The 24,433-nt window shown below is 41.2% G+C and overlaps 1 protein-coding gene across 27 annotated transcripts in view; it reads left to right on the top strand.

Annotated features, from left to right (window-relative positions):
• Positions 1–24,433, top strand: part of FOXP1 (forkhead box P1) — a 629,627-nt gene that overhangs the window by 481,822 nt on the left and 123,372 nt on the right. The window lies entirely within an intron of this gene.

The following is a 24,433-nucleotide window of genomic DNA, read 5'->3' as shown; positions in this document are numbered from 1 at the left end:
GTGATGTAGTGTTTTCCATTTTTCCGTGTGAGTCTCACAGTGTGCGATAAAAGCAAACTCCTTTATTTTGTAAGTCTGCAAGAATTTCTGCTGAAGTGCAGAGGTCACGTTCCCTGTCAATTTGAGTAGCCAGCATTTTTTAACTACTGTTTTTTCTTTTGGTGTGTCTTTTCTTCCCTCCCCCCACCTTGCTATAAACCGTGGCACTTTTCTGACACATGCACAGTGAGGTCCTCCAATCTGAAACTCATTAGCACACAGCATTGGACCCTGTCCAGTGGTTAGAAAATTTCCTGGAGCCTAGAATAACAGCATTTGGTGCAATACCATGGACCAGAAGTGACAATGGAGGTAGTCGCACTCCCCTGGCACCCTGCCCGGTAAGGAAAGCCAGCTGACCACACAACACGGTGAGACAGAGGTTGTGCATATAGGATGAGCTCGAAAAGTTTGGTCCTTAGAGAAATACACTTCTAAAATCACAAGGCAATATCTATTTTCCCTACACTTACTATTTCTATTGGGTCAGAGATGGTTATCAACATTCATTGCAGGAACATGAAAATAAGCGATTAGAGAAAATAGGATGAAGCTCAAGTTCCACAATATAGTATTTTTCACTTCTGTAACTATAGGTTATTTTCAGGACCTATATTTTCATTCATTCATTCATACATGCATGCATTCATTCATTCAAACTTTACTCATTGAACTTCACTATCTTGAGATAATGTGACCAGGCTGCAACCCCCTACCCTGACATTAGAAAAATTAAACAGTTTACCCTAAGTCAGGTTAATTTAAGCCAGGTTTTCAAACAGGAAACTGAGTCCCAGAAAGATAATAGTTATCATATTAAATAGTAAATACTATATAGTACTTTCTAGGAGCCAACTACTGTACAACAACCATATGGGGTAAGTTCTATTATTATTCCCATTTTACAGGGGAGGAAAGTGGAGCATAGAGAAGTTAACTTGTCCAAGGCCATACAGCTGATAAGTGGCAGAGCTGGGATTCTAGCCCACACAATCTGGCTCAAGAGTCTATGCTTTCATCCATTACACTCTACTGCCTCTCCCTGAGCTACCACCTGGGCCCCGCAAACAGGGAAAGCAAAAGGAATGGAATCAGAGTTGCTGATGCTTAATGCTCCTCGCTAACCACCATACCACACCGTCTCCTAATTTGGACATATGTTGATGGGCATATTTGAAAAATAGTGCTTATAATTGAAATATGCACTTTCTAAAGGGAAATGACGCTTGGGAAAGAGAAGAAAGACGGGTATTACTCAAAGCCTGCAGACAGCTCTGCAAGTAATTGTCTAAAGGCAGCCGTTGAAATTGAGAAGCAGTTTGGAAAATGTACAGTTTGGGAAATTTGTGTACCGATGTAATTACGGTAGTTGTGAGCTGATGTCATGCCTAGTAACTGTTTTTGTATTGCTTGGGCCTTTGTTACTGAGCTGTGATATCATGAGCAAACTATTATAAACATAGCATGGATATAGCATGCTTGTGTAACAAAAGATCGGGAACTTTTATTAAGTTTGTTTTCCTTGTCATATTGTAAAAATTTATTATGTGTACTGTGTATATTAGAAACAGATTTGGGTAATTCTGTCTAAATGAAGTCATCCCGGCTATTTCCAGACTGTCTGTTTTTGGTTGTGAATAATTTTCATACATCAGATGGTTGTCATATTTAGTCGCTCTCAAAATTTTAAAGAGAACATATCCCATTTTGAACTTTTGGTGGACTTCAGCCACCTTGCTGTTGGGATTGTTTGAGTTTGAAATTATTGCCCGGTAAATTACAGGGACTGAATACTAGTCATTTCTAAAGGGTCTGGGGTTGCTGCCTTCTATTCATAAGTTCTCTCCTTCAACAAAAGAACAGATTTTTAACTACTTAAGTAGTAGAATTTAAAGCTGCTGGACACAGTTGGGCAAAGAGCGCCAGCCCTTGTCCTTTTACTTTATGTCCCATTGAAGAACTTTGGTAAATATTCAAGCAGACAGAGCTCAACATTTAGCGGTGTTCATGGTAAATGTGGAGTTTAAATGGGTAGTTCCAAAACGTTGAATGACTCGATCCTTCCCAGCTACTCTCCTCTAGCTCCTTCTTTTGCTGCCAAGCTTTTAGACCCAGAATATTGTGCCTGCTGCTTCCTTGTGGTGTTCTTTTTGTTTGTTTTTTTTCCCAGTCACTTTCTTTCCTAAACTCCTCCCAAGTCTGGCTTTTCTCCTCATCATTTTCTTGAATTTTATTGTCACTAAATTTAGTGGCCATGTCTCCATCCTTCTAACCTGTCTGGCCTCCTTAGTAATACATTGCATGGGCTAACTTGTTTTTTTGGAAAATGCCATCATTTAAACTTCTTCAAATCAGTACCCCCTGGCCTCCATGCTGTTTTCTTTCTGCTTCCCAGTTCATTTCGCTCTTTCCCCCAAGTTCAGTTTCTTTGATCCCCTTTAATTTCAGTGCATCTGGGCTGTGTGCTTGTTCTAGAGCCTTCACACACATGGGTGCCTCCAGACCTGTTGTACTGCTCCTAAGTGCCTACCTGTGGTTCTCTCTTAGCTCGCCTTCACATGAATTTCAGTATCTCTAATCCAGCAGATCCCTTTTGTCCCCAGGTCTTATTAGTCACAGTCATTTGACTCATCACTGACCTAGGAATTTCCTTCATCCTCAGCATGTTATTCATCCTCACATGTGCCATTTTTCCTTCCGCTGGTATTTTCTGTCCGTTCCTTTTTCTGTGTTTCCCCTGCTGCCACCTTATTCTAGAGCTGTCCCTTCAGGTGCCACCTGCTGGGATTTTGGCAAAGACTTTTTCCAACCCGTCACCCCCTCCCCTCAAAGAATCTTCTGTTCTTTATGCATCGCTCACCTCCTATCCTCTCCTCGAACGCCATGCCTCTCCTCGAACGCCATGTCATTCTGCTCTTCAGAACCGTTATGTATCATACCATGTCTCCATCCTGCTGCCTTCATCTAGTTAATTAGCATTCCAGCTTTGCATTAAATTAGATGTCCTGAGAAGAAGTTTATAGCCTTCTGACTGGGGAGAGGGGAGAGAGTCATGAATTCAGAGTCATCATTCCTTTGTAGGGAGCTGGATAAAAGTGCAGTCCATTTGATAACAGTTCAGAGTCCCCAAAATCCAGAATTGCAGATACTGTGTACTGTGTTGCCTGCTGTTTAGAGAGAAGACCTTTGGTGATTAAATTGTGTGTGAGTTTAATTTCAGGAGATTATCTTTGTCTGCTTTCTTCAGAAAGAAACTAAAAACCACATGATGTGAAGGGCTGTCCCGTTCCTAAGTTCTCCACCATGTGACTGCGTGCTTCTTTTCCATTGGTATCTACCACTGCCCCCTAGAAGGTTTCTTCTGATCTCCTCTGACTATAAGACCTTAAGGCGAGACACTCCCTTGTGTGCACATGGGAGAGCCGCTTTGTCAGACTTAATGAAATTGCTTTTAATAAGACATCAGTGAAATTATGTCTGGTTTGTTGTTTGTTTGAGAGCATAAAGGGATTGTTATTTATTCTAGAAACAGAATAAGAGTCTGAACCACATAGAATTACACACCGAAGAGGTTTTGTTGTGACTACCAACTTTGTTGGGGATATGAAGTGGCTCTACCTAGAGTGCTGTTTGAAGGACTGTGGGTCTAAGATGGGCTCTGAAGAGTGCCACGATTGATTAGGTATGTCTGCCATGGGCACTGGAGATGGGAGAAGTGCTATGTGCACCTTCTGTTTGCCAAGCTTGCCATAGACCTATCTGACCATAGTCTATGCTGATCCATGTCAGAGTGGAGAGGTCTTTTTCTCTGGGAAGTCTAATAGACTCTGTGGTAACTATTGAAGTATTATCTAAACTTAAACATATGCTTTGTGTTTTTCCCTGTAACCTTAAATGAGACTGGGCAAATTGCATTCTTATCCTAAAACCATGTCTCTTCTTGATCAGCTCTGAAATGTGATTTGTCCTTTAAAGCCACAGGATCTTTTACACTGGACTGCCACACAAACTCAGCTGCATGGTTGAGTTTTGGAGATTGATATGTCAGAATATGTTGGGGGAGGAGGCAGCATTACATTGTGATTAATACCATGGCCTCTGGTGTCTGACTGGCAGGTTATAGTCCCGGTACCACCTTTAATCCTGTGTGACCTTGGAAAAGTAGCTTAACTTCTCTGTATTTCTGTTTTCTTATCTAGAGAATGTGGCTGGTAACCTCACCTACCTAAGGCAGTTGTGAAGATTAACTGATTAATGCATGAAAAGTGCCTGTGTAAAAACTGTGGGGTTTTTTTGTTTTGTTTTGTTTTGTTTTGTTTTGCTTTGTTGAGATGGAGTCTCGATCTGTCGCCCAGGCTGGAGTGCACTGGCATGATCTCAGCTCACTGCAACCTCCGCCTCCAGGGTTCAAGCAATTCTCCCGCCTCAGCCTCTGGAGTAGCTGGGATTACAGGGGCGCACCACCACGCCCAGCCAATTTTTTATATTTTTAGTAGGGACGAGGTTTCACCATGTTGGCCAGGCCGGTCTCAAACTCCTGACCTCAAATGATTTGCCCACCTCGGCCTCCCAAAGTGCTGGGATTATAGGCGTGAGCCACTGTGTGCAACCTAAAAGCTGTTTTTAAAGGGAAAATAACCTAGTAAATTCCAAGTTATATTTTAGTTCACTAGGTACTGGCCATTTTTCAAATGCATGTTTTAGCTGTGTAATGTGGACCATCGTTTTGCTTATAATCAACTTTTGCGTAACCGGAATTGATGGGAGGACATCAGGCTCTTCATCTGTAAAATGTGGTAATCGTAGCATTTATCCCATGGTGTTGTTATGAATATTAGCTGAGTAACGTCTGTAAATAGCTTAGAAAGACATATAAAAAGTACTTAATAAAGTTTAGCTTCTGTCATCATCCGTGCTACTAACTACTTTTACCAGCATTATTTTGATTGCACAGTGTTTTCCTAAATGTGTCACTTTAGGCACAAATAAGGGTCATGGTCTTCTAAAAATTCCATCCTGGTCTTTCTTTTGTTCTTGTCTTCCAGAATTTTACATGAATTAATGATAGGTAGTCTCACCAGCAAAGAACTGGTCCTTAATCTGAAATCTTGATGCTGTGACATTCCGCACCATTCCTGACATAAAGCATAGACACTTATTCACGAATGAGTTAGTCAATCACTGAGTGATGAACGAGTGACTGAATGAAGGAGTAAAATACCTAAGCCAAAAAGAAAGGAAAATTGATACTGGTTCACAGTTGAAGAGGCTTCAGACTGGTCTCAGGTTCGCGAGCCCCTAGAAACATTTCAAGACCATAAAAACAGCATTAAAAAAAATCCCGTGTCAGTCCTGCCTAAATCTTTCATTGGGTTGATGAAATGAATGCTGCCAGGTATGGAGTGAAAATCAGAACATTCCTGTAGTGCGGTTAGACTACCCTAATGCCCTGTGCCTGCCTTTGTACATTTGCTAATCCGTTTAAGGTATAATATTAATGGCATAGAACTTTAATTCGTAAGTATAGAAAATTAAAGGAGACTAAAGGCAAAATACAGAAATGTATTTGGTGTCAAGATTACGTTCAATGAAGCATAGTGAAGATGGAATATACTTGCAGGGAGGAAAGAAAATACACCTAAATCTCTCATTTTGAAAGGAATTGGTTTACTTGATTATTTGCAACAGTATCACACTCAGGAAAATCTAAGACAAATGAAAGCAAAACAGAATTTAATTGAGCTATTATTTTGCAGACTTTGGCTTGGTTTCAGACAGTCTAATCAAATTGTCCTTTGCACAAATAACTAATGTTAAATGCAGCCTACCAACAGATGTTTAAAAGGAGTCTAATTGGAAAATCTACATCCTGGATTTAGTCTGTCTCATTGGAAAAAATAGCTTCAAATTTATATTTTTGAGGATGACACCCAGTGGCAAGCATTTCCAGAAGATAAAATTTTCTTCAAAGATGCTCGGTGCTTGGATGAAATTGTCTTGGATAGTCAAAGGTGGCACTCTAGAAATTCAGTTTCCTGGAAATTCTCCAGCTCTGTGCCATGTAGAGCTCTACAAAGAAATCTCTTTATCATGTTACGTCACCAGAGCCCTGTTACCCTCCCTGGATTGTGTCAGTGGCCCGTGTGCTGTAATTTATAATGAGCCCCTGCAAGTCCTGCAAGGCGCATTCTGATTGATGACATTTAAAGGTACTGTCAAGGTGGCTGGGTAATGAAGTTGACCTTCCTCCATCGTTGTCTCAGTTTCAAGTTTGTATATATAAACTATTTCACCTGCCATGTTTGCTTGGAACTTTTTATGATATCTGCAAAAGGAATTTGGTTTACTAGTAGTTCTTTTCTTCCCATTAGATCAGGGATTAACAAAATTTCTCTGTAAAGAGCCAGATAGTGAATATTTTAGGTTTTGTGGGCCATACTGTCTCTGTGGCAACTACTTACTCTGTTTTTTGTCATGTAAAAGTATCCATAGACAATATGTAAATGAATGAGCATGGCTGTATTCCAATAAAAATTCATTTGTGGACACTGAAGTATAAATTTCACATAATTTTCACATCACAAAACATTCTTCTTTTGTTTTTCCCTGCTATTTAAGAATATAAAAACAATTCTTGGCTCAAGGGCCATACACAGGTGGCAGCCCAGATTTGGGCTGTAGTTGGCTGACCTGTGCTTTAGATGACTGGATATGATCATGCAGTTTGTTCATTGAACCAGGATTCCTTATTGAGGGGACTAGCAAGGGCTGAAATCTAGCAATTGTTTATCCCAGTGTACCCTGCCATGGCACTGGGGCTGTGTCAGCTTGGAGGAAGAGGCATCCATTTTTTTCATTTGCACAGAGGTGCCACCTAACACCCCACTTTCCTTCCTTTTCATTGTGTTAGTTTGAAATCTATCCGTGCATTAAGATAGGTGTAATGGTGAAACTAGTAATTTTTTGGGTATTTTGAGATTCAGGAAAATGGCCACAGCTGGCAGGGCTACAGTTGGCTTATACCACATACTTGTGTGATATTGAGGAAGGTACCCTTTCAAGACACTTTACTCTCGTCCTTCTGAATATTTTCATAATATATCTGATGGTATTACATTAAAACACTTTACTACTATCTGTCAGAGAAATATCTTACTGGTTATATAGATCTACAGTATCTAAGATGCATACAGCTCTGTCTTGAATCCAAGACATAATGGGACTGCTTCAACATGGAGCCCTCCTAAGATGCCCAGTCAGGTGCTCACATAATTTTCCTCCATTGTTTGTATTTTGAACCCAAGCATGTTGGATTTTGGCAAAGTGACTTACATTTGTAAGTCTCAGTTTCTTATCTATAAATGACTAGTCAGTGGTTTTCAATCCTAGGGGTGCATCAGAACTAAGGTAATTATTACCCTTATCAAGATCTAGGGATCAAAGCTTGTAAAACTCACAGTTAGGCTCCGGAACTCTTATCTTCTGAATGAGAATCTTAGGATGGGGCCCAAGCATGTGTATATTTAAAAACCTTCATAAGTGCTTTTTATGCCCACCCATGGTTGAAGACCACCAGTCAAGAAGACAGCTAAGTACATTTCCAACTTAAAGTCTTAGTATTGATTTCATTCTGCTTTTTCCTCATTTCTTCATTCCCTAGCCTTCTTCTAGGGTAGCAGAAATGAACTCTCTGACCTTATTTCAGCAATGCAAGCCATCTATAGTCATCAGAAGATATTGGGAAATCCCAGCTCAGGAGTCTTAGATTTTGCCTTTGTGTAAATTTATGCAGGATGTAGCATTGGACAGGAAGCTGAATATACTAATACAAGAATTAAGTAGGCCACCCACCCTGTTAATCTTAAAGTCCTATTGAGAAGTCCAGGGAGTGACAAAAATGGGTGGTCCATTTGGTATATTGAAGGTCTACCTTGAGATTTAAAATGTACAGTTCATCTCCTTTTCTCTATACATTTTATGCACTTCTGCTTTGAAATGATTATGCCACATTTTTTGTAATATGCATCCATTTTTACAATATTCCTAGTTCAGCCCAAATTGGGAAATACTGTGTCTCACCAGATCGCTAACTTGATATCTGACCAAAGTGATTTGGATACCTCTCAGGTAAGTGTTGAAATTGGCCCATGTCTCAGTGTCACACCTGGTCTCTAGGAGTTTAGGGCATACCTCATTCAGCAGCCTCAGTGTTATTTAAAATGTAGACTCTGTGTTGATCTAGGAGCTTTCTTCTGCCAGTATTTTAAAAACAAATACCTTCTTTGCTCATTTTGCAAAATATGGAAAGAAAAAACTGCCAGTGTGGAACTAGGAAGACCAACTGGGCCTCTTACCTCTTTATCTGTTTTACATTAGCATATCATTTGGCTTTTAACAAATAGAATCCTCTTCATTCTACAATTGTTCTGGAATTTTGGGGCTATTAATTGATGAAGGCAAAATCACCTTACTACAGCATGTTCCATGAGGGCCACATGGCAATTAAGGCAGTTTTTCTTTAAGACCAACTGTGTGAGGCCCAAATACCCACCATCTAATGGCAGTAGGCAGTCTAATATTTTTTTTTTTAACACAATTTACCAATTGGATTCCTACAAAAGAGAGATTATATTTTTTGACTTATGAACAGCAGGTCAGACATTTCAAAGAAAATTTAGAGAGCAGTAATTTTGAAAATGTACACAGATGAATTTGAAAATAAATATTTCGCTGCCTACGCAGCTCTATTTCTAAGGCTGGCTTTGGAAACGTATTCCAGAGGCCTCACCATTTTGCATGACACGGTGTCAGTTCACACACAATATATTAATGCTTAATTGAAGATAATGTAACTGCAGATCAAAGGCATAATTAATGGGCTTGCAGAAACTCTTATGTAGATCAGGATTTTGACTAATAGAAGTCTGGACAAAACTGGTTTATAAAAGGATCTTGAGACCAGCTGAGGCTTCATCTGTCTGCTCAGCTGATGGTGACCACAGCTGGAGCTGCCACCAGGGGTAGGTGGGTGAATAAAGGATAGCTCTCATCTCCACCATTCCCCGTCCCCAAACCAACACTTCCTGGTGTGGCTCCTGGTTGGCCTCTGGAACTGCTGGACTGTAGAGCTATTGAATATCTTGTTGTATACAATAAGCAATTAGTTTCTGTTAGATTCAGGATATCTCTATGACTCTGTGACCTGAAACTTTTAGTGGGAAGCACATGATCAGGAAACAGGCCTTAGAATGGAAGTTGGCAGTTGTAAACCCATGGGCCAAACCCCGAAGCTTGTTTCTATAGTGCTGAGGAGCCAAGAAAATTGTTACATTTTTTAATGGTTGGGGAAAGATCAAAAGACGAATAATATTTCATGAAACATGAAAATTATATTAGCCGGGCATGGTGGCGTGCGCCTGTAGTCCCAGCTACTCGGGAGGCTGAGGCAGGAGAATGGGGTGAACCTGGGAGGCGGAGCTTGCAGTGAGCTGAGATCACGCCACTGCACTCCAGCCTGGGCGACAGAGCGAGACTCTGTCTCAAAAAAAAAAAAAAAGGAAAAGAAAAAAAAGGGAATTATATGAAATTCAGATTTCAGTGTCCACAACTATAGCTTTATTGGAATACAGCCATTGTGAACTTGTTTTTCTGTCTATGGCTGCTTTCAGCAGAGATGAGTGGGTGCGACAGAGACTGTGCGTCCTGCAGTGCCTAAAATATTTATTCTCTGGCCTTTTATAGAGAAAGTTTTTGGCCCCTGGCTTCAAAGTTCAGGTTTGGTCTCTAGGACACCTTTGGGAGAAGGAGCTTGGGCATCTAGAAACTTACTGAATTTATAGGGAAAAACACATGAAAAACAAGAAAACAGCTTTCTTACCAAAATGTTTGGGAACTGATAGAGAACAATGTTACTGAGAGGCAAGAATACAGCATTCTCATGAGAAGATTATTGATTTTTATTGTTACCATCACCATCAACAATATCTAAGTCTCATTTTGATCTTTATTGATATTATTATGATCATAGGATTCATTTGGTTTTAAAGTTTGGTGTAAATGACATAGCGATTCTGAGAGCAAGGCCTCTGGGAAGTAAATGTGAGAACAGACCAGAGGCTTAGTGATTCTTTCATCCATCCATCTATTCACTTATCCTCATACTAACATTTATTATGTGCCTGTAGTGTACCGATCCCGCTTAGTACTGAAGTAGAGAATTGCATGTTTCTTAGTCCTTATATCACAGTTGAAACTGAACAGAGAATTATAATATGATGTAATAAATGTACTAACAGAGGTAATCTGTACTAGCCACATTTCAAGTTCTGTTCCTAAACTGGGAACACACACAGGAACAGAACTTGAAATGTGGCTAGTACAGTCAAAGAGTTGGATTTTTAAATTGTATTTACTTTAAATAAATTTAAATTTAAATAGCCATATGTGGCCAGTGGCTATTATTTTGATTAATGCAGATATAGAACATTTCCATCATTGTGAAAAGATCTATTGGACAGTGCTATCTAGAATGTTCTTTTGCTTTTTTTTGTTTTTTTTTTTCATTTTTATTTTTATTTTTTGAGATGGAGTCTTGCTCTTGTTGCCCAGGCTGAGGGCACTAGTGCGATCTTGGCTCACTGTACCCTCTGCCTCCCAGGTTCAAGCGATTCTTCTGCCTCAGCCTCCCAAGTAGCTGAGGCGTGTGCCACTGTGCCCGGCTAATTTTTGTATTTTTAGTAGAGACGGGGTTTCACCATGTTGGCCAGGCTGGTCTCAAACTCCTGACCTCAGGTGATCTGCCTGCCTTGGCCTCCCAAAGGGCTGGGATTATAGGCGTGAGCCACTGCGCCTGAGCTTTTTTGCCTTTTAAAGCATTTGGTAAATATGTCTTCCTGATGAAAAATCAAGAACTAATCTCTTTTAATGTGGTGTCTTCATATATCTCTAAAGTATATCTGTGCAACTCTTTGTCACGTGTCTCTCTATATCCTTCTTTTACTGCATTGCTACCAGTGTAAGACAATACTCCAGTCATCTCTGGGAACATCTACTGCCTCCATTTTCTCTGTGGGAGCTCAAGTTTTCCTTCAAAATAAGAAAAACTCCCAAGACCTGGAAGTTTGAAGGAAAATAAGCCAAACGCCCTCCCTCACGTTTGAAAACTGACAATTATTTTTATTTGTGCAGGCTTAAGATGGAAATAAGAACTTCTAAAAGAATTTGAAAAATACCCTACTTACCAAAAAAGCTTAAATCATTTCCTCTGAAAGTTTCCTTCCATCTAAGGTTTGCTTCGGTTCCACAGACCAGCCTCCTCCTGTCCTCAATCTGAGGGGGAGGAACGTGACCTTCAGTTTCCGCTGATACTGATTTTAGGGTCCCACAAGGGTCTCTGTACTTGCCCTCCCTCTTAGAGACACAGACTGGCACATCCTGGTTTTCTTTTTTTTCTTTTTTTGAGATGGAGTCTCCTTCTGTCACCCAGGCTGGAGTGCAGTGATGCCATCTTGCTCACTGCAACCTCCTCCCTAACTCACCAGGTTCAAGCGATTCTCCTGCCTCAGCCTCCCGAGTAGCTGGGATTACAGGCGTGCACCACCATGCCCAGCTAATTTTGTTTTTTTTGTTTTTTGTTTTTTTTCTGAGACGGAGTCTCTCACTCTGTCGCCCAGGCTGGAGTGCAGTGGTGCGATCTCAGCTCACTGCAACCTCCACCTCCTGGGTTCAAGCGATTCTTCTGCCTCAGCCTCCCAAGTAGCTGGGACTACAGGCGTGTGCCACCATGCCCGGCTAATTTTTGTATTTTTAGTAGAGATGGGGTTTCACCATGTTGGCCAGGCTGGTCTCAAACTCCTGACCTCAAGTGATCTGCCTGCCTCGGCCTCCCAAAGTGCTGGAATTACAGGCGTGAGTCATGGCACTCAGCCTACATCGTGATTTTCCTGTTGGCTTTTGTAAAAGCCAAATCCTTGAACTTTGTTTCTTATTTCCAAATGTTGATTACAGTTGTGTTTCTCATACCTCTCTCCCAGCTGTGAAGTTTATTGGTCTTTGTTTTATTAATAATTCTATAATTGAGAATTATATTTTATTTTAGACTCATAATGTCATAGCATTACATTCATTGGTTGAATATGTTAACTGGTTAGGAAAAAGCTTGGGGTTACCCTTAATCTTGAGCTTGAGATATTGATGAGACAATTAAGCTTAATTTGGTAACTCTTTGGAGTAGATAGACCCAAATTCTAAAAACCATCATTTACCATCTCTGGGACCTTGTCCAAGTAAAGCTCAGTTTTTTTTGTTTGTTTGTTTTGTTTTGTTTTGTTTTGAGACGGAGTCTTGCTCTGTCACCCAGGCTGGCATGCAGTGGTGCGATCTCGGCTCACCACAACCTCCGCCTCCCGGGTTCAAGCACTTCTCCTGCCTCACCCTCCCAAGTAGCTGGGATTACTGGCATGTGCCACCAAGCCCAGCTCATTTTATTTGTATTTTTAGTAGAGACAGGGTTTCTTCATGTTGGTCAGGCTGGTCTCGAACTCCTGATCTCAGGTGATCCACCCACCTTGGCCTCCCAAAGTGCTGGGGTTACAGACGTGAGCCACCGTGCCTGGGCTAAAGCTCACTTTTGAGCTTCTATAAAGTAGAAATGTCTACCCAGCAGATTAATTCAGAGGATTAATTTAAGAATACATACACACACACACACACACACACACACACACACACACACAGAATCTGGCACCTGTAGCTCAAAATGTTACCTGCTCTTCTTATAGCTGTTGTTCTGATCATTATATTATGATGATGTTGGTTTGGGTTATTACTTGTGAGATCCTACAGTGGTCTGGACACACAAAAAATTGAATTTTATATAACACTGAGGCTTTCTGATGGTAGTAGATGGGCAGAGAGTGGCAGTTGTCAACCCCCTATGCATTTGAGAGCAAAGTGCATTTAGAATGGCCATACCTATGTTATCATATACCTATGTTATCGTCTCTGAATCTTTGATATATGCCAGATGGGTTGCAAATTCTACAGTGAATTGTTCACTTCTGTAGGTCTTCTGTGCAGGACCTTAGCTCTCCTGTAATGGCACTGCAACTGCTGAGAAGAAAAGACAGAGTGCAATGATCATGCTTCCCCACTCTGACCCCCTCCTAGTTCTTCCCTGCACTCTTAAGGAGGCAGTTGCACAGTTATTTTTTATTTGACATTATAGTTACATATATGCAAAGAAGATCAGGGAGTATGCTCATTTTATTGTGTCTTGATGTGTTGGGAAGTGAAGCATGGATTATAAAATTATCTTTTCATCAAGCCTTCTAGTTAGAGTTGACTTGCTTCTCCTGGGGACTGAGTAATTTGTTACTCTTCATTGCCCTGTTACTTTTTCCCCCCAAGGGTGGTTCTCTTCACACCTGCAGGAGACTTGTTCTTTCACTTCTGTATTATCACATTACATACTGCACTTATGAAAAACGGGGCAAATGTTTTCTAACAGCCATCGTGACAACTCTGTTACAAACAGGGAAGTACTGTTTAGTTGAAAAACATGGGAATATCCAAGAAAAATGTGAAAGAAGCTTAGAAAATGAAATTTCTTGAAAATAGGAATCGAGAGATTTGTTTTATGATGGGAGCAAGGTTGAAGAAAGTAAGGAATTGATTCCCCATTAGAGATTGCAAACTGATGGCCCGCAGGCTAGATACTGTTTTGTTTATGCACACAACATTTAACCTTTTTTTGGTTCGAACTTTTTGAAGGCTTTCTTTTTCTTTGCAAAGATTTAAAAAATCTGGAGATTTCCCATGAAAATCTCATTTTCTGTCATCTCCTAAAAAAGAAAAAAATCAGAAGTTCAAGCAATATACATAGCACCAGTTATCTGGAGCAGAGAAATGCTGCCCATTCCCACTTTGCCATGGACTTCAACTCATTTCAGTAGCCTGCCTGTCTGCTGTCTATCCCTCTTCTAAGTGGCTCAAGGTTTCATGAACAGATTCACCTCAGAGTCTCAAAGGCAACAGCACGCTATAGTGGCCCAGCTAGAGCCCAGGCATTTTGGAATTCTTGATTCTTTGTATCTTTGCACCCTGATTATAGACGGATGTCTTTTTAAACTGGCTGCCTTGTGAAAATTAGAGTTCCTCTTTCTTAACTAGGACTGTGGGTAGTAGTGATCCCCATGTGGCAAGGATGGGGCAGGGAAGAGTGTTCCTGCAGGAAGAAAGTGTGTGCAAGCCAGATGACATGCAACTGCCCTCATGATCAGATTTGGATAACTCTGTTATTTACTCCAAACCTTAGTGTCTTACAGTTTAAGCATTTATTCTTTTACACACTTTCTGTGAGTCAGAGATAGGGGAGTGGCTTAGCTGGGTGGTTCAGGCTCATAGCATGTCATGAGACTGCAGTCAAAATGTGAGGCTGGGGCATGATTGGGGCTAGGGGAGCCGCTTCCAAGATGGCTCGCTCACATGGCTGTCAGCAGGAGGCCTCAAGTTCTCAGGCTGTGGACCTCTCCATAGTGTGACTTCAGTGCCCTTGTGATGTGGCAGCTGGCTTTTCCCAGAGTGACCCAAGTTGTGACCTAGCCTTGGAAATCACATACCATTACTTCTGCCATATTTATTGGTCACAGAGACCGGCCCTGACATGGTGTTGGAAGGTACTATCCAAGGCATGAATACCAAATGGTGAGAATCTTTGGGGGTTGTTTCGGAGGTTGGGTGCCACTGATTCCAACCTCTTCATTAGCCCTATTTAGAATCAGAGTAAGAGCAAGTCGGTGTAATTGTTTATAAAGTGTCATATCCTTCAGCTGTGTTGGATGGAAGAAAGGTCAAAATGTGACCTGAGCACTGGTGTACTCTTGGCTTAAGGTCATTGGCCAAAGTATTATTCACTTCACTAAAAGATTTGCCTGTACTAATAAGAAAGAGAGATTGACAAAAGAGATGAACTGCACTAAGGTATTTGGTGAGTTCGATTTCTTTCTCAAATTATCCAAATTTCCTCCAGCGTTTCCCCCTAAACAATGGGAAGTTGCATATTCTCAAAGCTGTAAGACCTTCAAAGATAATCTCAGAGTGATTTTAAGGCAAAATAAGTAGTTTAATATTTATATCTAACTGCGTCTCTGGTGTCTCGGAAGTCTTTGACATCATTGGAATGACTTTGTTAGTACCTTTCCCATAAATAGTTAGCTAGACAGGTGAAAGTTCAAGAAAAATAATGAGATCCTTTACGCAACTCAAATAGACTGTTCATGAGATTCCCTGTTCAACAAACATCTGACAAATTATTGGGCGGTTGTGTTGACCTAGACACCTAGAGTGAGGCACCTAGAGTGAGCAGCAGAGAAAGCAGCCGGGAGATTACATTCTTATGGGACATTAAACTGGTAAGCCAAAAAAAAAAAAAAAAAAAAAAATGTATCACCACATGTTGTGTGACGATGAAATCTGTAAGAAAACAAAGTAGATTAAGATAAACACCGTGGTGATGACAGTCCCATGTTTGACTGGCTGGCCAGGGAAGGACTCTGAGGAAATGGTCTTTGAGTAGAGACCTTGACTGAGTGAGGGACTGAGTCTTGCATCTATCTAGGGAAGAATGTTTCAGGTTCGGGGAAGAGCAAGTTTAAGAGCCCCCAGTCAGAAACAAGCTTGGTTGCTCTTTCGCAATTTCCGGAGACTCCATCTATTCCCCAGCATCTTGGTTCTCACCACTGCACTGCTTATGGTTGACCGTCAGCTTTGCTTTTTTGACCATAGTCTTACAGCCCTGGCTTAGCCTTCTCTGAAAACATACATTTGCACACTAAGCCAGATTCACATGGGAGGTACATTATGCTGTGGCCTAGTCTAGTGTGTATTTCCCCTTTCTCTCCCCACAAAGATTTTACAAAACTTATACATGCAAACAGGTATTTTTGTTTGTTTCACATGAGTCGCTTTTGCATAATATAACAAGCCCATGATTTCACATGTACAGTAATTCATAGAAAGTGATAGTCATCTTGCTTAGACACCTTAGTTCTCAAATCTAGCCTGCTAAATATAGTACCTTCTCAGACCCATATAAGGTGTCATAAAAAAAGAAAAAATAAAGGTCAAAGTTTCCCCACCCACAAATTTGGTTATAAAAACAGCAAAGCAGGGTTTTTCTGAACTTGAATCAGTAAATTTTTAATTTAAATAGTATCCTGTTTTGACAAAGTGCTAAACCACAGAGGTCTGAGAAAGACACTCTTAAGCCTTTGTCAATACCAGCTGGCATCTCTCAACAGGAAACCTTGGATGACTTTTGTTGTCATTTTGTGATGCACTGACAAGGAATGCGTGCCCTTATTTGTTGCATCAAGGAAATGGTCAGAGTACCTCTGATGCGGCTCGATGCCGTTTACATTAATATGTTGCATAATCCTTTGCCAGACAAAACCGGTATTTTGTTGTCGTTGTTTGATTAATTAACATTGGATTTCTGGCTTTGCTAATAAGTGCACCTCCAGAGCAAGACACAAAATGATGTCACATGAGTTCTGTTCTCTGACCCACCCAACAAAGAACTGAGCTAACCTGCAACCCTTTTCCTGCCTTGGTCTTTTGATCTCATCAGTTGTGCAGCTCACCTCTTCAGGGCCTGCACAGCTCTTGAATGGTCTGGACTGTCCCGAGGAAATCCAAGGTAGTATAAGAGCTCTTTGTTGGAATTCAGTCCCTAGCCCTCTCTTTATCTCACTTTGTTTCATGTTGAATAGTAAGTTGCATTTTACTGTAAAGGTGACTGCATTTTTCTTATGGGGCCTTCAGGGTAAACAGCCGTTAGTTTCCATCTGTGAACACACATGTAGCTTGTGTTTGGGTAGGGTGCCTGGTGCTTCCAAAGTCATTATTTTCTCTGTAATGTTTGTTCTCCATGGTTGTGCATAGATAGATTCTATGCCCCAGTGCAGGACGAAGAGGTAGCCTGTAATTCCAGCTGAATGTGTTGCAGTTGAAAGTGGGACGGAGTGGAAGCAAGTGATGGATCAAGCAAATCGCTTTTAATTTTACATAAATTGGTTTTCTGCTTTCCTCTGGGGCAGAAGTGTGCTGCTCAGGGTCATGTTAAATGTCACTGATGATTTGGAAGAGAGGCATTCCTGGAAAATACCCGGCGAGACAGAACTTGGGATTTCAGTCCCTGCCTCTCATTGACAGACTTGGGGAAATTAGAGATGGAGTCTCTAGCCTGGGATGGGAGCCGTTATCTCCGGACCAGCTAGAGACACTGGAGATTAGAAAAGGCAACAGCAATTTTAGATTCCTGAAGAATAAAATTATCATGACATTTATCAAATGTGCTCCCTTTCCCCCGGTACATTGCATAATAATGATGTTTGTATATGTTGTTGTCACATAAGCAAGAACGAGAGAAGATCCCCTTTCATGGGATGCTCACAGATTTCCTTAATATGAAATTAACTAGCAGTCCTAGATAAGTAAGCTAGAACTGTAATGGGCACAGTCTGAAAGAGGGCAGAGCTTTCTTTTTGCCCCTTGGCCAAGGACAAAACATGGGCAAGGCCAGTTGTCAACATGAGACACTGGTTTCAGGTTTACAGCTACAAAGAATACAGTTGTGATGGATTTCAATCCGATATTTGCAGTTCCAATGCTAGAATTTTCAGCCATGTCATCCTGAGTCTCTTTAGGCTTTAGAAACAAAGGATTCATGTTTGAATCGTGACCTGTCACCATGACATTGGGCAAAATAGAAAACTTTGTTTCTTTGTCTATAAAATGGCCGTAAATGTGCGGTGGCTCACGCCTGTAATCCTAGCACTTTGGGAGGCCAAGGCGGGCAGATCACGAGGTCAAGAGATCAAGGCCATCCTGGCCAACATGGTGAAATCCTGTCTCTACTAAAAATACAAAAAGTAGCTGGGTGTGGTGGCACGTGCCTGTGGTCCCAGCTACTCAGGAGGCTGAGGCAGGAGAATCGCTTGAACCCAGGAGGCGGAGGTTGCAGTGAGCCAAGATCACACCACTGCACTCCAGTCTGGCAACACAGTGAGACTCCATGTAAAAAAAAAAAAAAAAAAAAAAAAAAGGCCATAAATGATACCCACCATACAAGAACCAAATGAAAACTTGGACATAAAGCACCCAGCTAGAGACACACAGCATGTGACATACGCTTAACGAAAGGTGCTAATAATGTTATTAGAATTTCACTGGATTGTTGTTGATGATTCTAATATAATATTCCTTAATAGTAAAAAGCTGAAGCCATAGGAGCCCAGTAATCTTCACCTGGAATTTCACAGTAACAAGAAAATAAATGAAACTTTGGGATACTAAATATTAATGGGGTGAAGTAAAAAAAGCTAAGTGGGGCCTGGCGTAGTAGCTCACACCTGTAATGTGAGGCACTTTGGGAGGCCAAGGCAAGAGAATTGCTTGAGGCCAGGACTTCGGGACCAGCCTGGGTAACACAGGGAGACCCTATCTCTACAAAAAAAAATTTTTTTTTTAATTAGCTGAATGTGGTGTTATGCACCTGGAGTCGCAGCTACTTAGGAGGCTGACATGGGAGGATTGCTTGACCATGGGAGGTTGAGGTTGCAGTGAGCTGTGATTGTGTCACTGTACTCCAGCCTGGGGGACAGAGTGAGACCTCGTCTCAGAAAAGAAAAGCAAAAAGCTAAGTGGAAGAAAAAAAGTAGTTGCAAGCTGTTACAGAGCTGGACAGAAAATGCATAGAAGTAAGTGGCTTTTGGCAAATTCTTTGAGTGAAAGAAATGAACAGCCACTAACAAGGAATGACTATTTTATGCCCAAATCCATATATTTAAACAATGATTGATTGATTGATTTGTTTGTTTATTTATTCAAGCAACTATTGTGCCTCATCCTCCCTGGTAACTGGGATTAACAGGTACCCAACACCACACCCAGGTAATTTTTGTGTTTTCAGTAGAGACGGGGTCTTGCTGTGTTGCACAGGCTGGCCTCGAACTCCTGGGCTCCAGCGATTCCCCCACCTCAGCCTCCCAAAGTTCTGGGATTACAGGCATGAGCCACTGCGCCTGGCCAACAATGATTTATTTTAAAAAATCATTTTATTTAGGAGAAAGCAAAGACTTTGAAAAATAGTGTTAACTATGCAAGGGCAGGTTATTCATGAAAAATCTATTCTATATTTTAACATGCCTGGTCTCAGTAAGTGATTTCAGTCAGATAGCTTGAAAGAGGCCACCATGAAGAAAAATGTGTATTTCTCCAGAATGTATGTATTACAATAAAATAGTTGCTAATGAATTACTTTAAATCATTTATTACCAGACTCTATGAAAGTGAGATTATCATAATTTGGCAGAGTGGATCAAGAACAAAAAATAAACTATCAGATTCAGGAAAAATGAGAAACAAACCCATGGGTGAGGAATCAGTGAATCATTGTAGAGTTTGTTTTTGGGGGAAAAAAAAAAACCACACACACTGAAAGAATTTTGAGTGAAAACCCACTGGACTGAGAACTCTTAATAGTATGGTCATCATAAGACTTTGAGGGGATTTCTTTATTTTTTTTAGAGGGTGAAAATATCTTGAAGAAATTCCCAGGGCTTGGTGAATAGAAGATACTTTACTGAATTTCAAAGTGATGTTGCAGGCATACCCTTGAAAGAAATTTGTGAATTGGGGTGATCGAAAGAAAAATGCACAGGTGGTGAACTGAAACCTGGTGAATGGTGCATGGCTGGGACAGGCCGTGTACAGTTGGGGTTGACTTGGGGAATCCCTCCCAGAATGGCATCAGATGAACCAAGATTTGCAACTGCAATGGTGTGCCTTGTAATTTGGGGTTTCCCTCAGGCAGTGCTTTTCTAGGTTGTTTGGAAGTGTTACACTATGACCACTTCCTAATCTTCTTGTGGAAGGAGGTACCTGTATTAGTCAAGACTTTTTCCCATGCAAATGTCAAAACCCAGCTCAGACTGGCAAGTGATGAGGGGTTGGGGTGAGAGAGTGTGTACGCTCACAGAGCTTAAAAGTTCAAGGGTTAGCCTGGCCTCAGACCCAGCTGGAACCAGGCACTCAGGTAACGTCATCAGGAAGGGTCTGTTCCAATTGTTCTGTTCTGTTCTGTTTCTTTCCTATTGGCTCCGTTCTTTGTCAGGTTTTTCCCTTGCTGAGGCCAGAGGGCTTCTGAGAGTCCCTGCTTCACATACTTACAGCTTAGCAACCCCTCAGAAAGAGAGTATATCTTGCTCAGTAATTCCAGCGAAATCCCTTGAATCAATTGAGTGACTTGGGTCACTTATCTATACATGAACCAGTCACTGTGGAGAAGGGAGGAGATGTGCTGATTGGTAAGTGTGTTAGGCTGTTCTTGTGTCACTATAAAGAAATACCTGAGGCTGGGTAATTTATAAAGAAAAGAGGTTTATTTGGCTCATGGTTCCACAAGCTGCATTAACATGGTGCCAGCATCTGCTGAGCTTCCGGGGAGGCCTCAGGGAACTTTTGCTCATGGTGGAAGGCAGAAGGGGAGCCAGCATGTCACACAGCAAGAGCAGGAGTGAGAGATTTGGGGGTGAGGGGGCACACACTTAACCAGATCTCAGGGGAACTCACTGTCACGAGGACAGCACCAAGACATGAGGGATCTGCCCCTGTGACCCAAATACCTCCCACCAGGCCCCACCTCCGACACTGGGGATTACAGTTCAACACGAGATTTGGTGGGGACATATATTCAAACTGTATCAGTGGGACCTAGCATTATATCCACCCCTGCATCCCCCGGATGATGTTGGCTCCCTTAAAACCACGTAGATCCAGAATAGATAAGGAGTAACTTGTTGCCACTCAGGTTCCTTTTAGAAGATGGAGGAGTAAGTGCTATATAGACATTTTGCTCCTTATCTTAAAGAGGTGAGCCATATCATATTGCTAGCCATATTGTTTAGCCAGTCAGCTGGTTAGCGGAAAAATCACTTCCTAGATTGGGACAATTCGACGTTTAATCCCAAACCTGGATTGGGAGCGCAGTATAAATAAATGTTTTAGGACTCAGTTCCTTCATTAGAAACCAGAAAAAGTTGCTCTAGAATATTTCTGCAGTCCCTTGTTATTGTAAAAAGTTTATATAATAAACTTACAATTTTTGTCTGTTTTTTGTTGTTGTTGTTGTTGTTTTCTTTTTTTTTTTATTTTATTATACTTTAAGTTCTGGGTTACATGTGCAGAACGTGCAGGTTTGTTACATAGGTATACATGTGCCCTGGTGGTTTGCTGCGCCCATCAACCCATCATCTACATTAGGTATTTCTCCTAATGTTATCCCTCCCCTACCCCCCACCCCCTGACAGGCCCCGGTGTGTGATGTTCCCCTCCCTGCGTCCATGTGTTCGTGTTGTTCAGCTCCCACTTATGAGTGAGAACGTGTGTTGTTTACAAACTTATAATTTATGTGGTGGCTTTCATATGATGCCCATTTCACAGACTAGTATGTTCTAGACATCAGCACCGTCTATTCTTTTTTTTTTTTCTTTTTTTTAAACAGAGTCTCACTGTGTCACCCAGGCTGGAGTGCGGTGGTGCAATCTCGGCTCACTGCAACCTCTGCCTCCCAAGTTCAAGCAATTCTCTTGCCTCAGCCTCCTGAGTAGCTGGGATTACAGGCGTGCGCCACCACGCCCAGCTCATTTTCGTATTTTTAGTAGAGATGAGGTTTCACCATGTTGGTCAGGCTGGTCTCAAACTCCTGACCTCAAGTGATCTGCCCACCTCAGCTTCTCAAAGTGCTGGGATTACAGGCGTGAGCCACCGCGCCCAGCGCAGCACCGTCTATTCTATGTCTGCACTTTGCAGCATGGTAGTTACTAGCCACATTGGCTATTGTGCACTTCAAATGTGGATAATATGTTAGAGGAACTAAATTATTTTATTTAAGTGTAATTCATTTAAATTTAAATAGCCATTTGTGACTACTGTGTACACTGTTGGACAATTCAGCCCTGGGTTAATGACAAAATCTAGCTACATAGTAGACAAGTGAAATGTGAGTGACCGTGGAAGACGACTTAAATCTTGTCTTGTGCCTTTGGTGAGTAATACTTAGTTGTATTTTTCATTCATAATTTGTAGTGGAAATAAAAAGCACTGCTCCTTCCAACAAATACAGAAAGACTGTTTTCTCCCTATGTATCCCCCAACCAAAGCAGTTCTAAGTGTTGGAGGCTGATTATTTTAGTTTTGTGGTTCCTCATGTATCTTCCTTGTCTGGTGGCGTGAAGCAATGGAAAGAATGCTTAATAAGGAGTCGCAGGTTTTAGGTTCTGGTCTCGGTTCTGCCTGTAACTATTTAGAGGTATGACCTTTGGCTCTTCATGTTTCCCTCCGTGGCATCAGTTTCCTTATCTGGAAAGTGAGGGGGTGGGATTAAGATGATTGCTAAATCTATTCCAGATCAGAGTTTCTATGATCCTGTGTCTTTTTCTTAATTCTGATGACCAGGATAATGGCTGAGGGTTCTCTTTGTGTAATTACTGAGCTGAGTACAGGTGCTGGAAAGAACTGGGGAGATACCTTGGGCCATTTCAGTTTTGAATTATGGAGTGTTAGAACACTTTTCAGATTCCCACGGGATCTGAAGGAGCCCTGAGGAAAGTCAAGTTCTGCTTCATTATTGGTTAGTGTCGTATCCAAGGTAAACCTGGACACAAATGCAGAACACTTAGCGTTAAGCAGTATATACTTTAAAAATTAGTTTAGTCGGAGGTTGCCTCCTTCTGCCACTTTCAGAGTTGCAAATCCTGTGGAGGTAAAGGTTTCAGACAAAGTGCTGATAGAATGGGCCAAAGTGAAGATCACCCAGTGAGAGACAAAAGAGAAAGGTTAGTATCTTAAGTGCGCTTGAGAAATGGGTTCATTGAGTAAAATCATAACTACTACTGCTTGCTAAGCCAGAAGAAGGAAATTCAGAGATGGTAAGACTTTCTTTGATACCCAGGGAAATTAGGGTTAAGGATGGTTGCTTGGAGTGACTTCATCTGTAGAAGGTTGGATTCTGAAGGAGATGAATCACAAATGAAGAGAAAGAGGAAGGAAAGAACATTGGCCAGATTTGCAAGAGCAGGTAGGTGGATTTGAAGTGTTCCAAAGGACAGTGTGGTAGGATGTGTCAAAGCAGTACAGAGGCAGAAAGCCATCAGCTGGGGCTGAATAGAAATAAGATGTTTATTTGGTGATTTAATTGCAATGTTCAATAGTACATTTGATGATTGTGTTGTTATCGTGTAATAATGCGACAAAGTTAAACATTTATTGATGTGGTCACGCTAGTGAATTCCCATTGTAAATAGTAGCTCCTATTCTCTGTCTCCATAGGATCTTTCAGACACAGTTGCATCTTGTAGCTTTATTTTTATTTTTTAACTGGCTATCTTTATGTATGGGAACAGTCATCTCCAGAGATTCATTTTCATCTCAAAAAACTTCTAAAGGTGTTAATTGCATTTTTTCAAAACTCTTATGTAATTATTTAAAATTATTCCACCGGCACTATAAATCAGAACTTTTCCCATTATATTGCTGAGGAACATTTATGACCTGTTTAGACAGTTTTGATTTATAGGTTTAGGAAACAAGAATATAGAAACCATTGCCAGGTTTTAATTTGGAAATTTCTTTAGCTACGTCTGTTTCTGCAGAAAAGAGAAACAGAAAGCTGGTAGGAGAGGTGATTGGAGAGGTATGGTCCACACTAGTGATTCACAAGAAAGAGAAGCACAAGACCTGATTTGGGGGTCCTGCTCTGAAATGAGCAATTGGCGTGTCTTGTGCATGTTGTTTATACTTTCTAGGCATTATTTTTAAATGCTGGTTCTGTGTAACAGGTGCCTAACTCTGAGTGAGTTATTTAAGTTTCTAGACCTCAGTTTTCTCATCTATAAAATGTAGACTGAAAACAGAATCTTCATAGGATTATGATAAAGATTAAGTAAGCTCGCTCATCTGTGCATTCAAAAACCGTTGTCAGTGAAGCCTCTGCTGAGAGCCAGGCACTGTGCTGGGTGCTGAGTGAAGGTGGCAGGAGGAGGCAGGGCCGGACCTCTCTTGGTACAGGTAATAAGTGGGAATAACCCGACACCTGGAGCAGGGTGATACATGAGAATAAGCCCTGACGTGAACAGGTCTTCTTAATTGTCAAATAACAACAATAGCACCCCAGTTTAGATGTTGTGAAACATTGGAATGCACACATTTAGAAAACTGATCACAATATCTCTCAGATGAATATGATCCAAGAAATTTAGAGATAATAGAAATTGTCTGTGTCGAGGGAGGATGGGGAAGAGTTAATATGCTGAGATGAAGAATCAAGATTTTTTTA

This window comes from Pan troglodytes, chromosome 2 (genome assembly GCF_028858775.2).
Source record: "Pan troglodytes isolate AG18354 chromosome 2, NHGRI_mPanTro3-v2.0_pri, whole genome shotgun sequence".
Lineage (NCBI taxonomy): Eukaryota > Metazoa > Chordata > Mammalia > Primates > Hominidae > Pan > Pan troglodytes.
The sequence above is the reverse complement of the archived record's forward strand: the minus strand, read 5'-3'. Positions and strand labels throughout refer to the sequence as shown.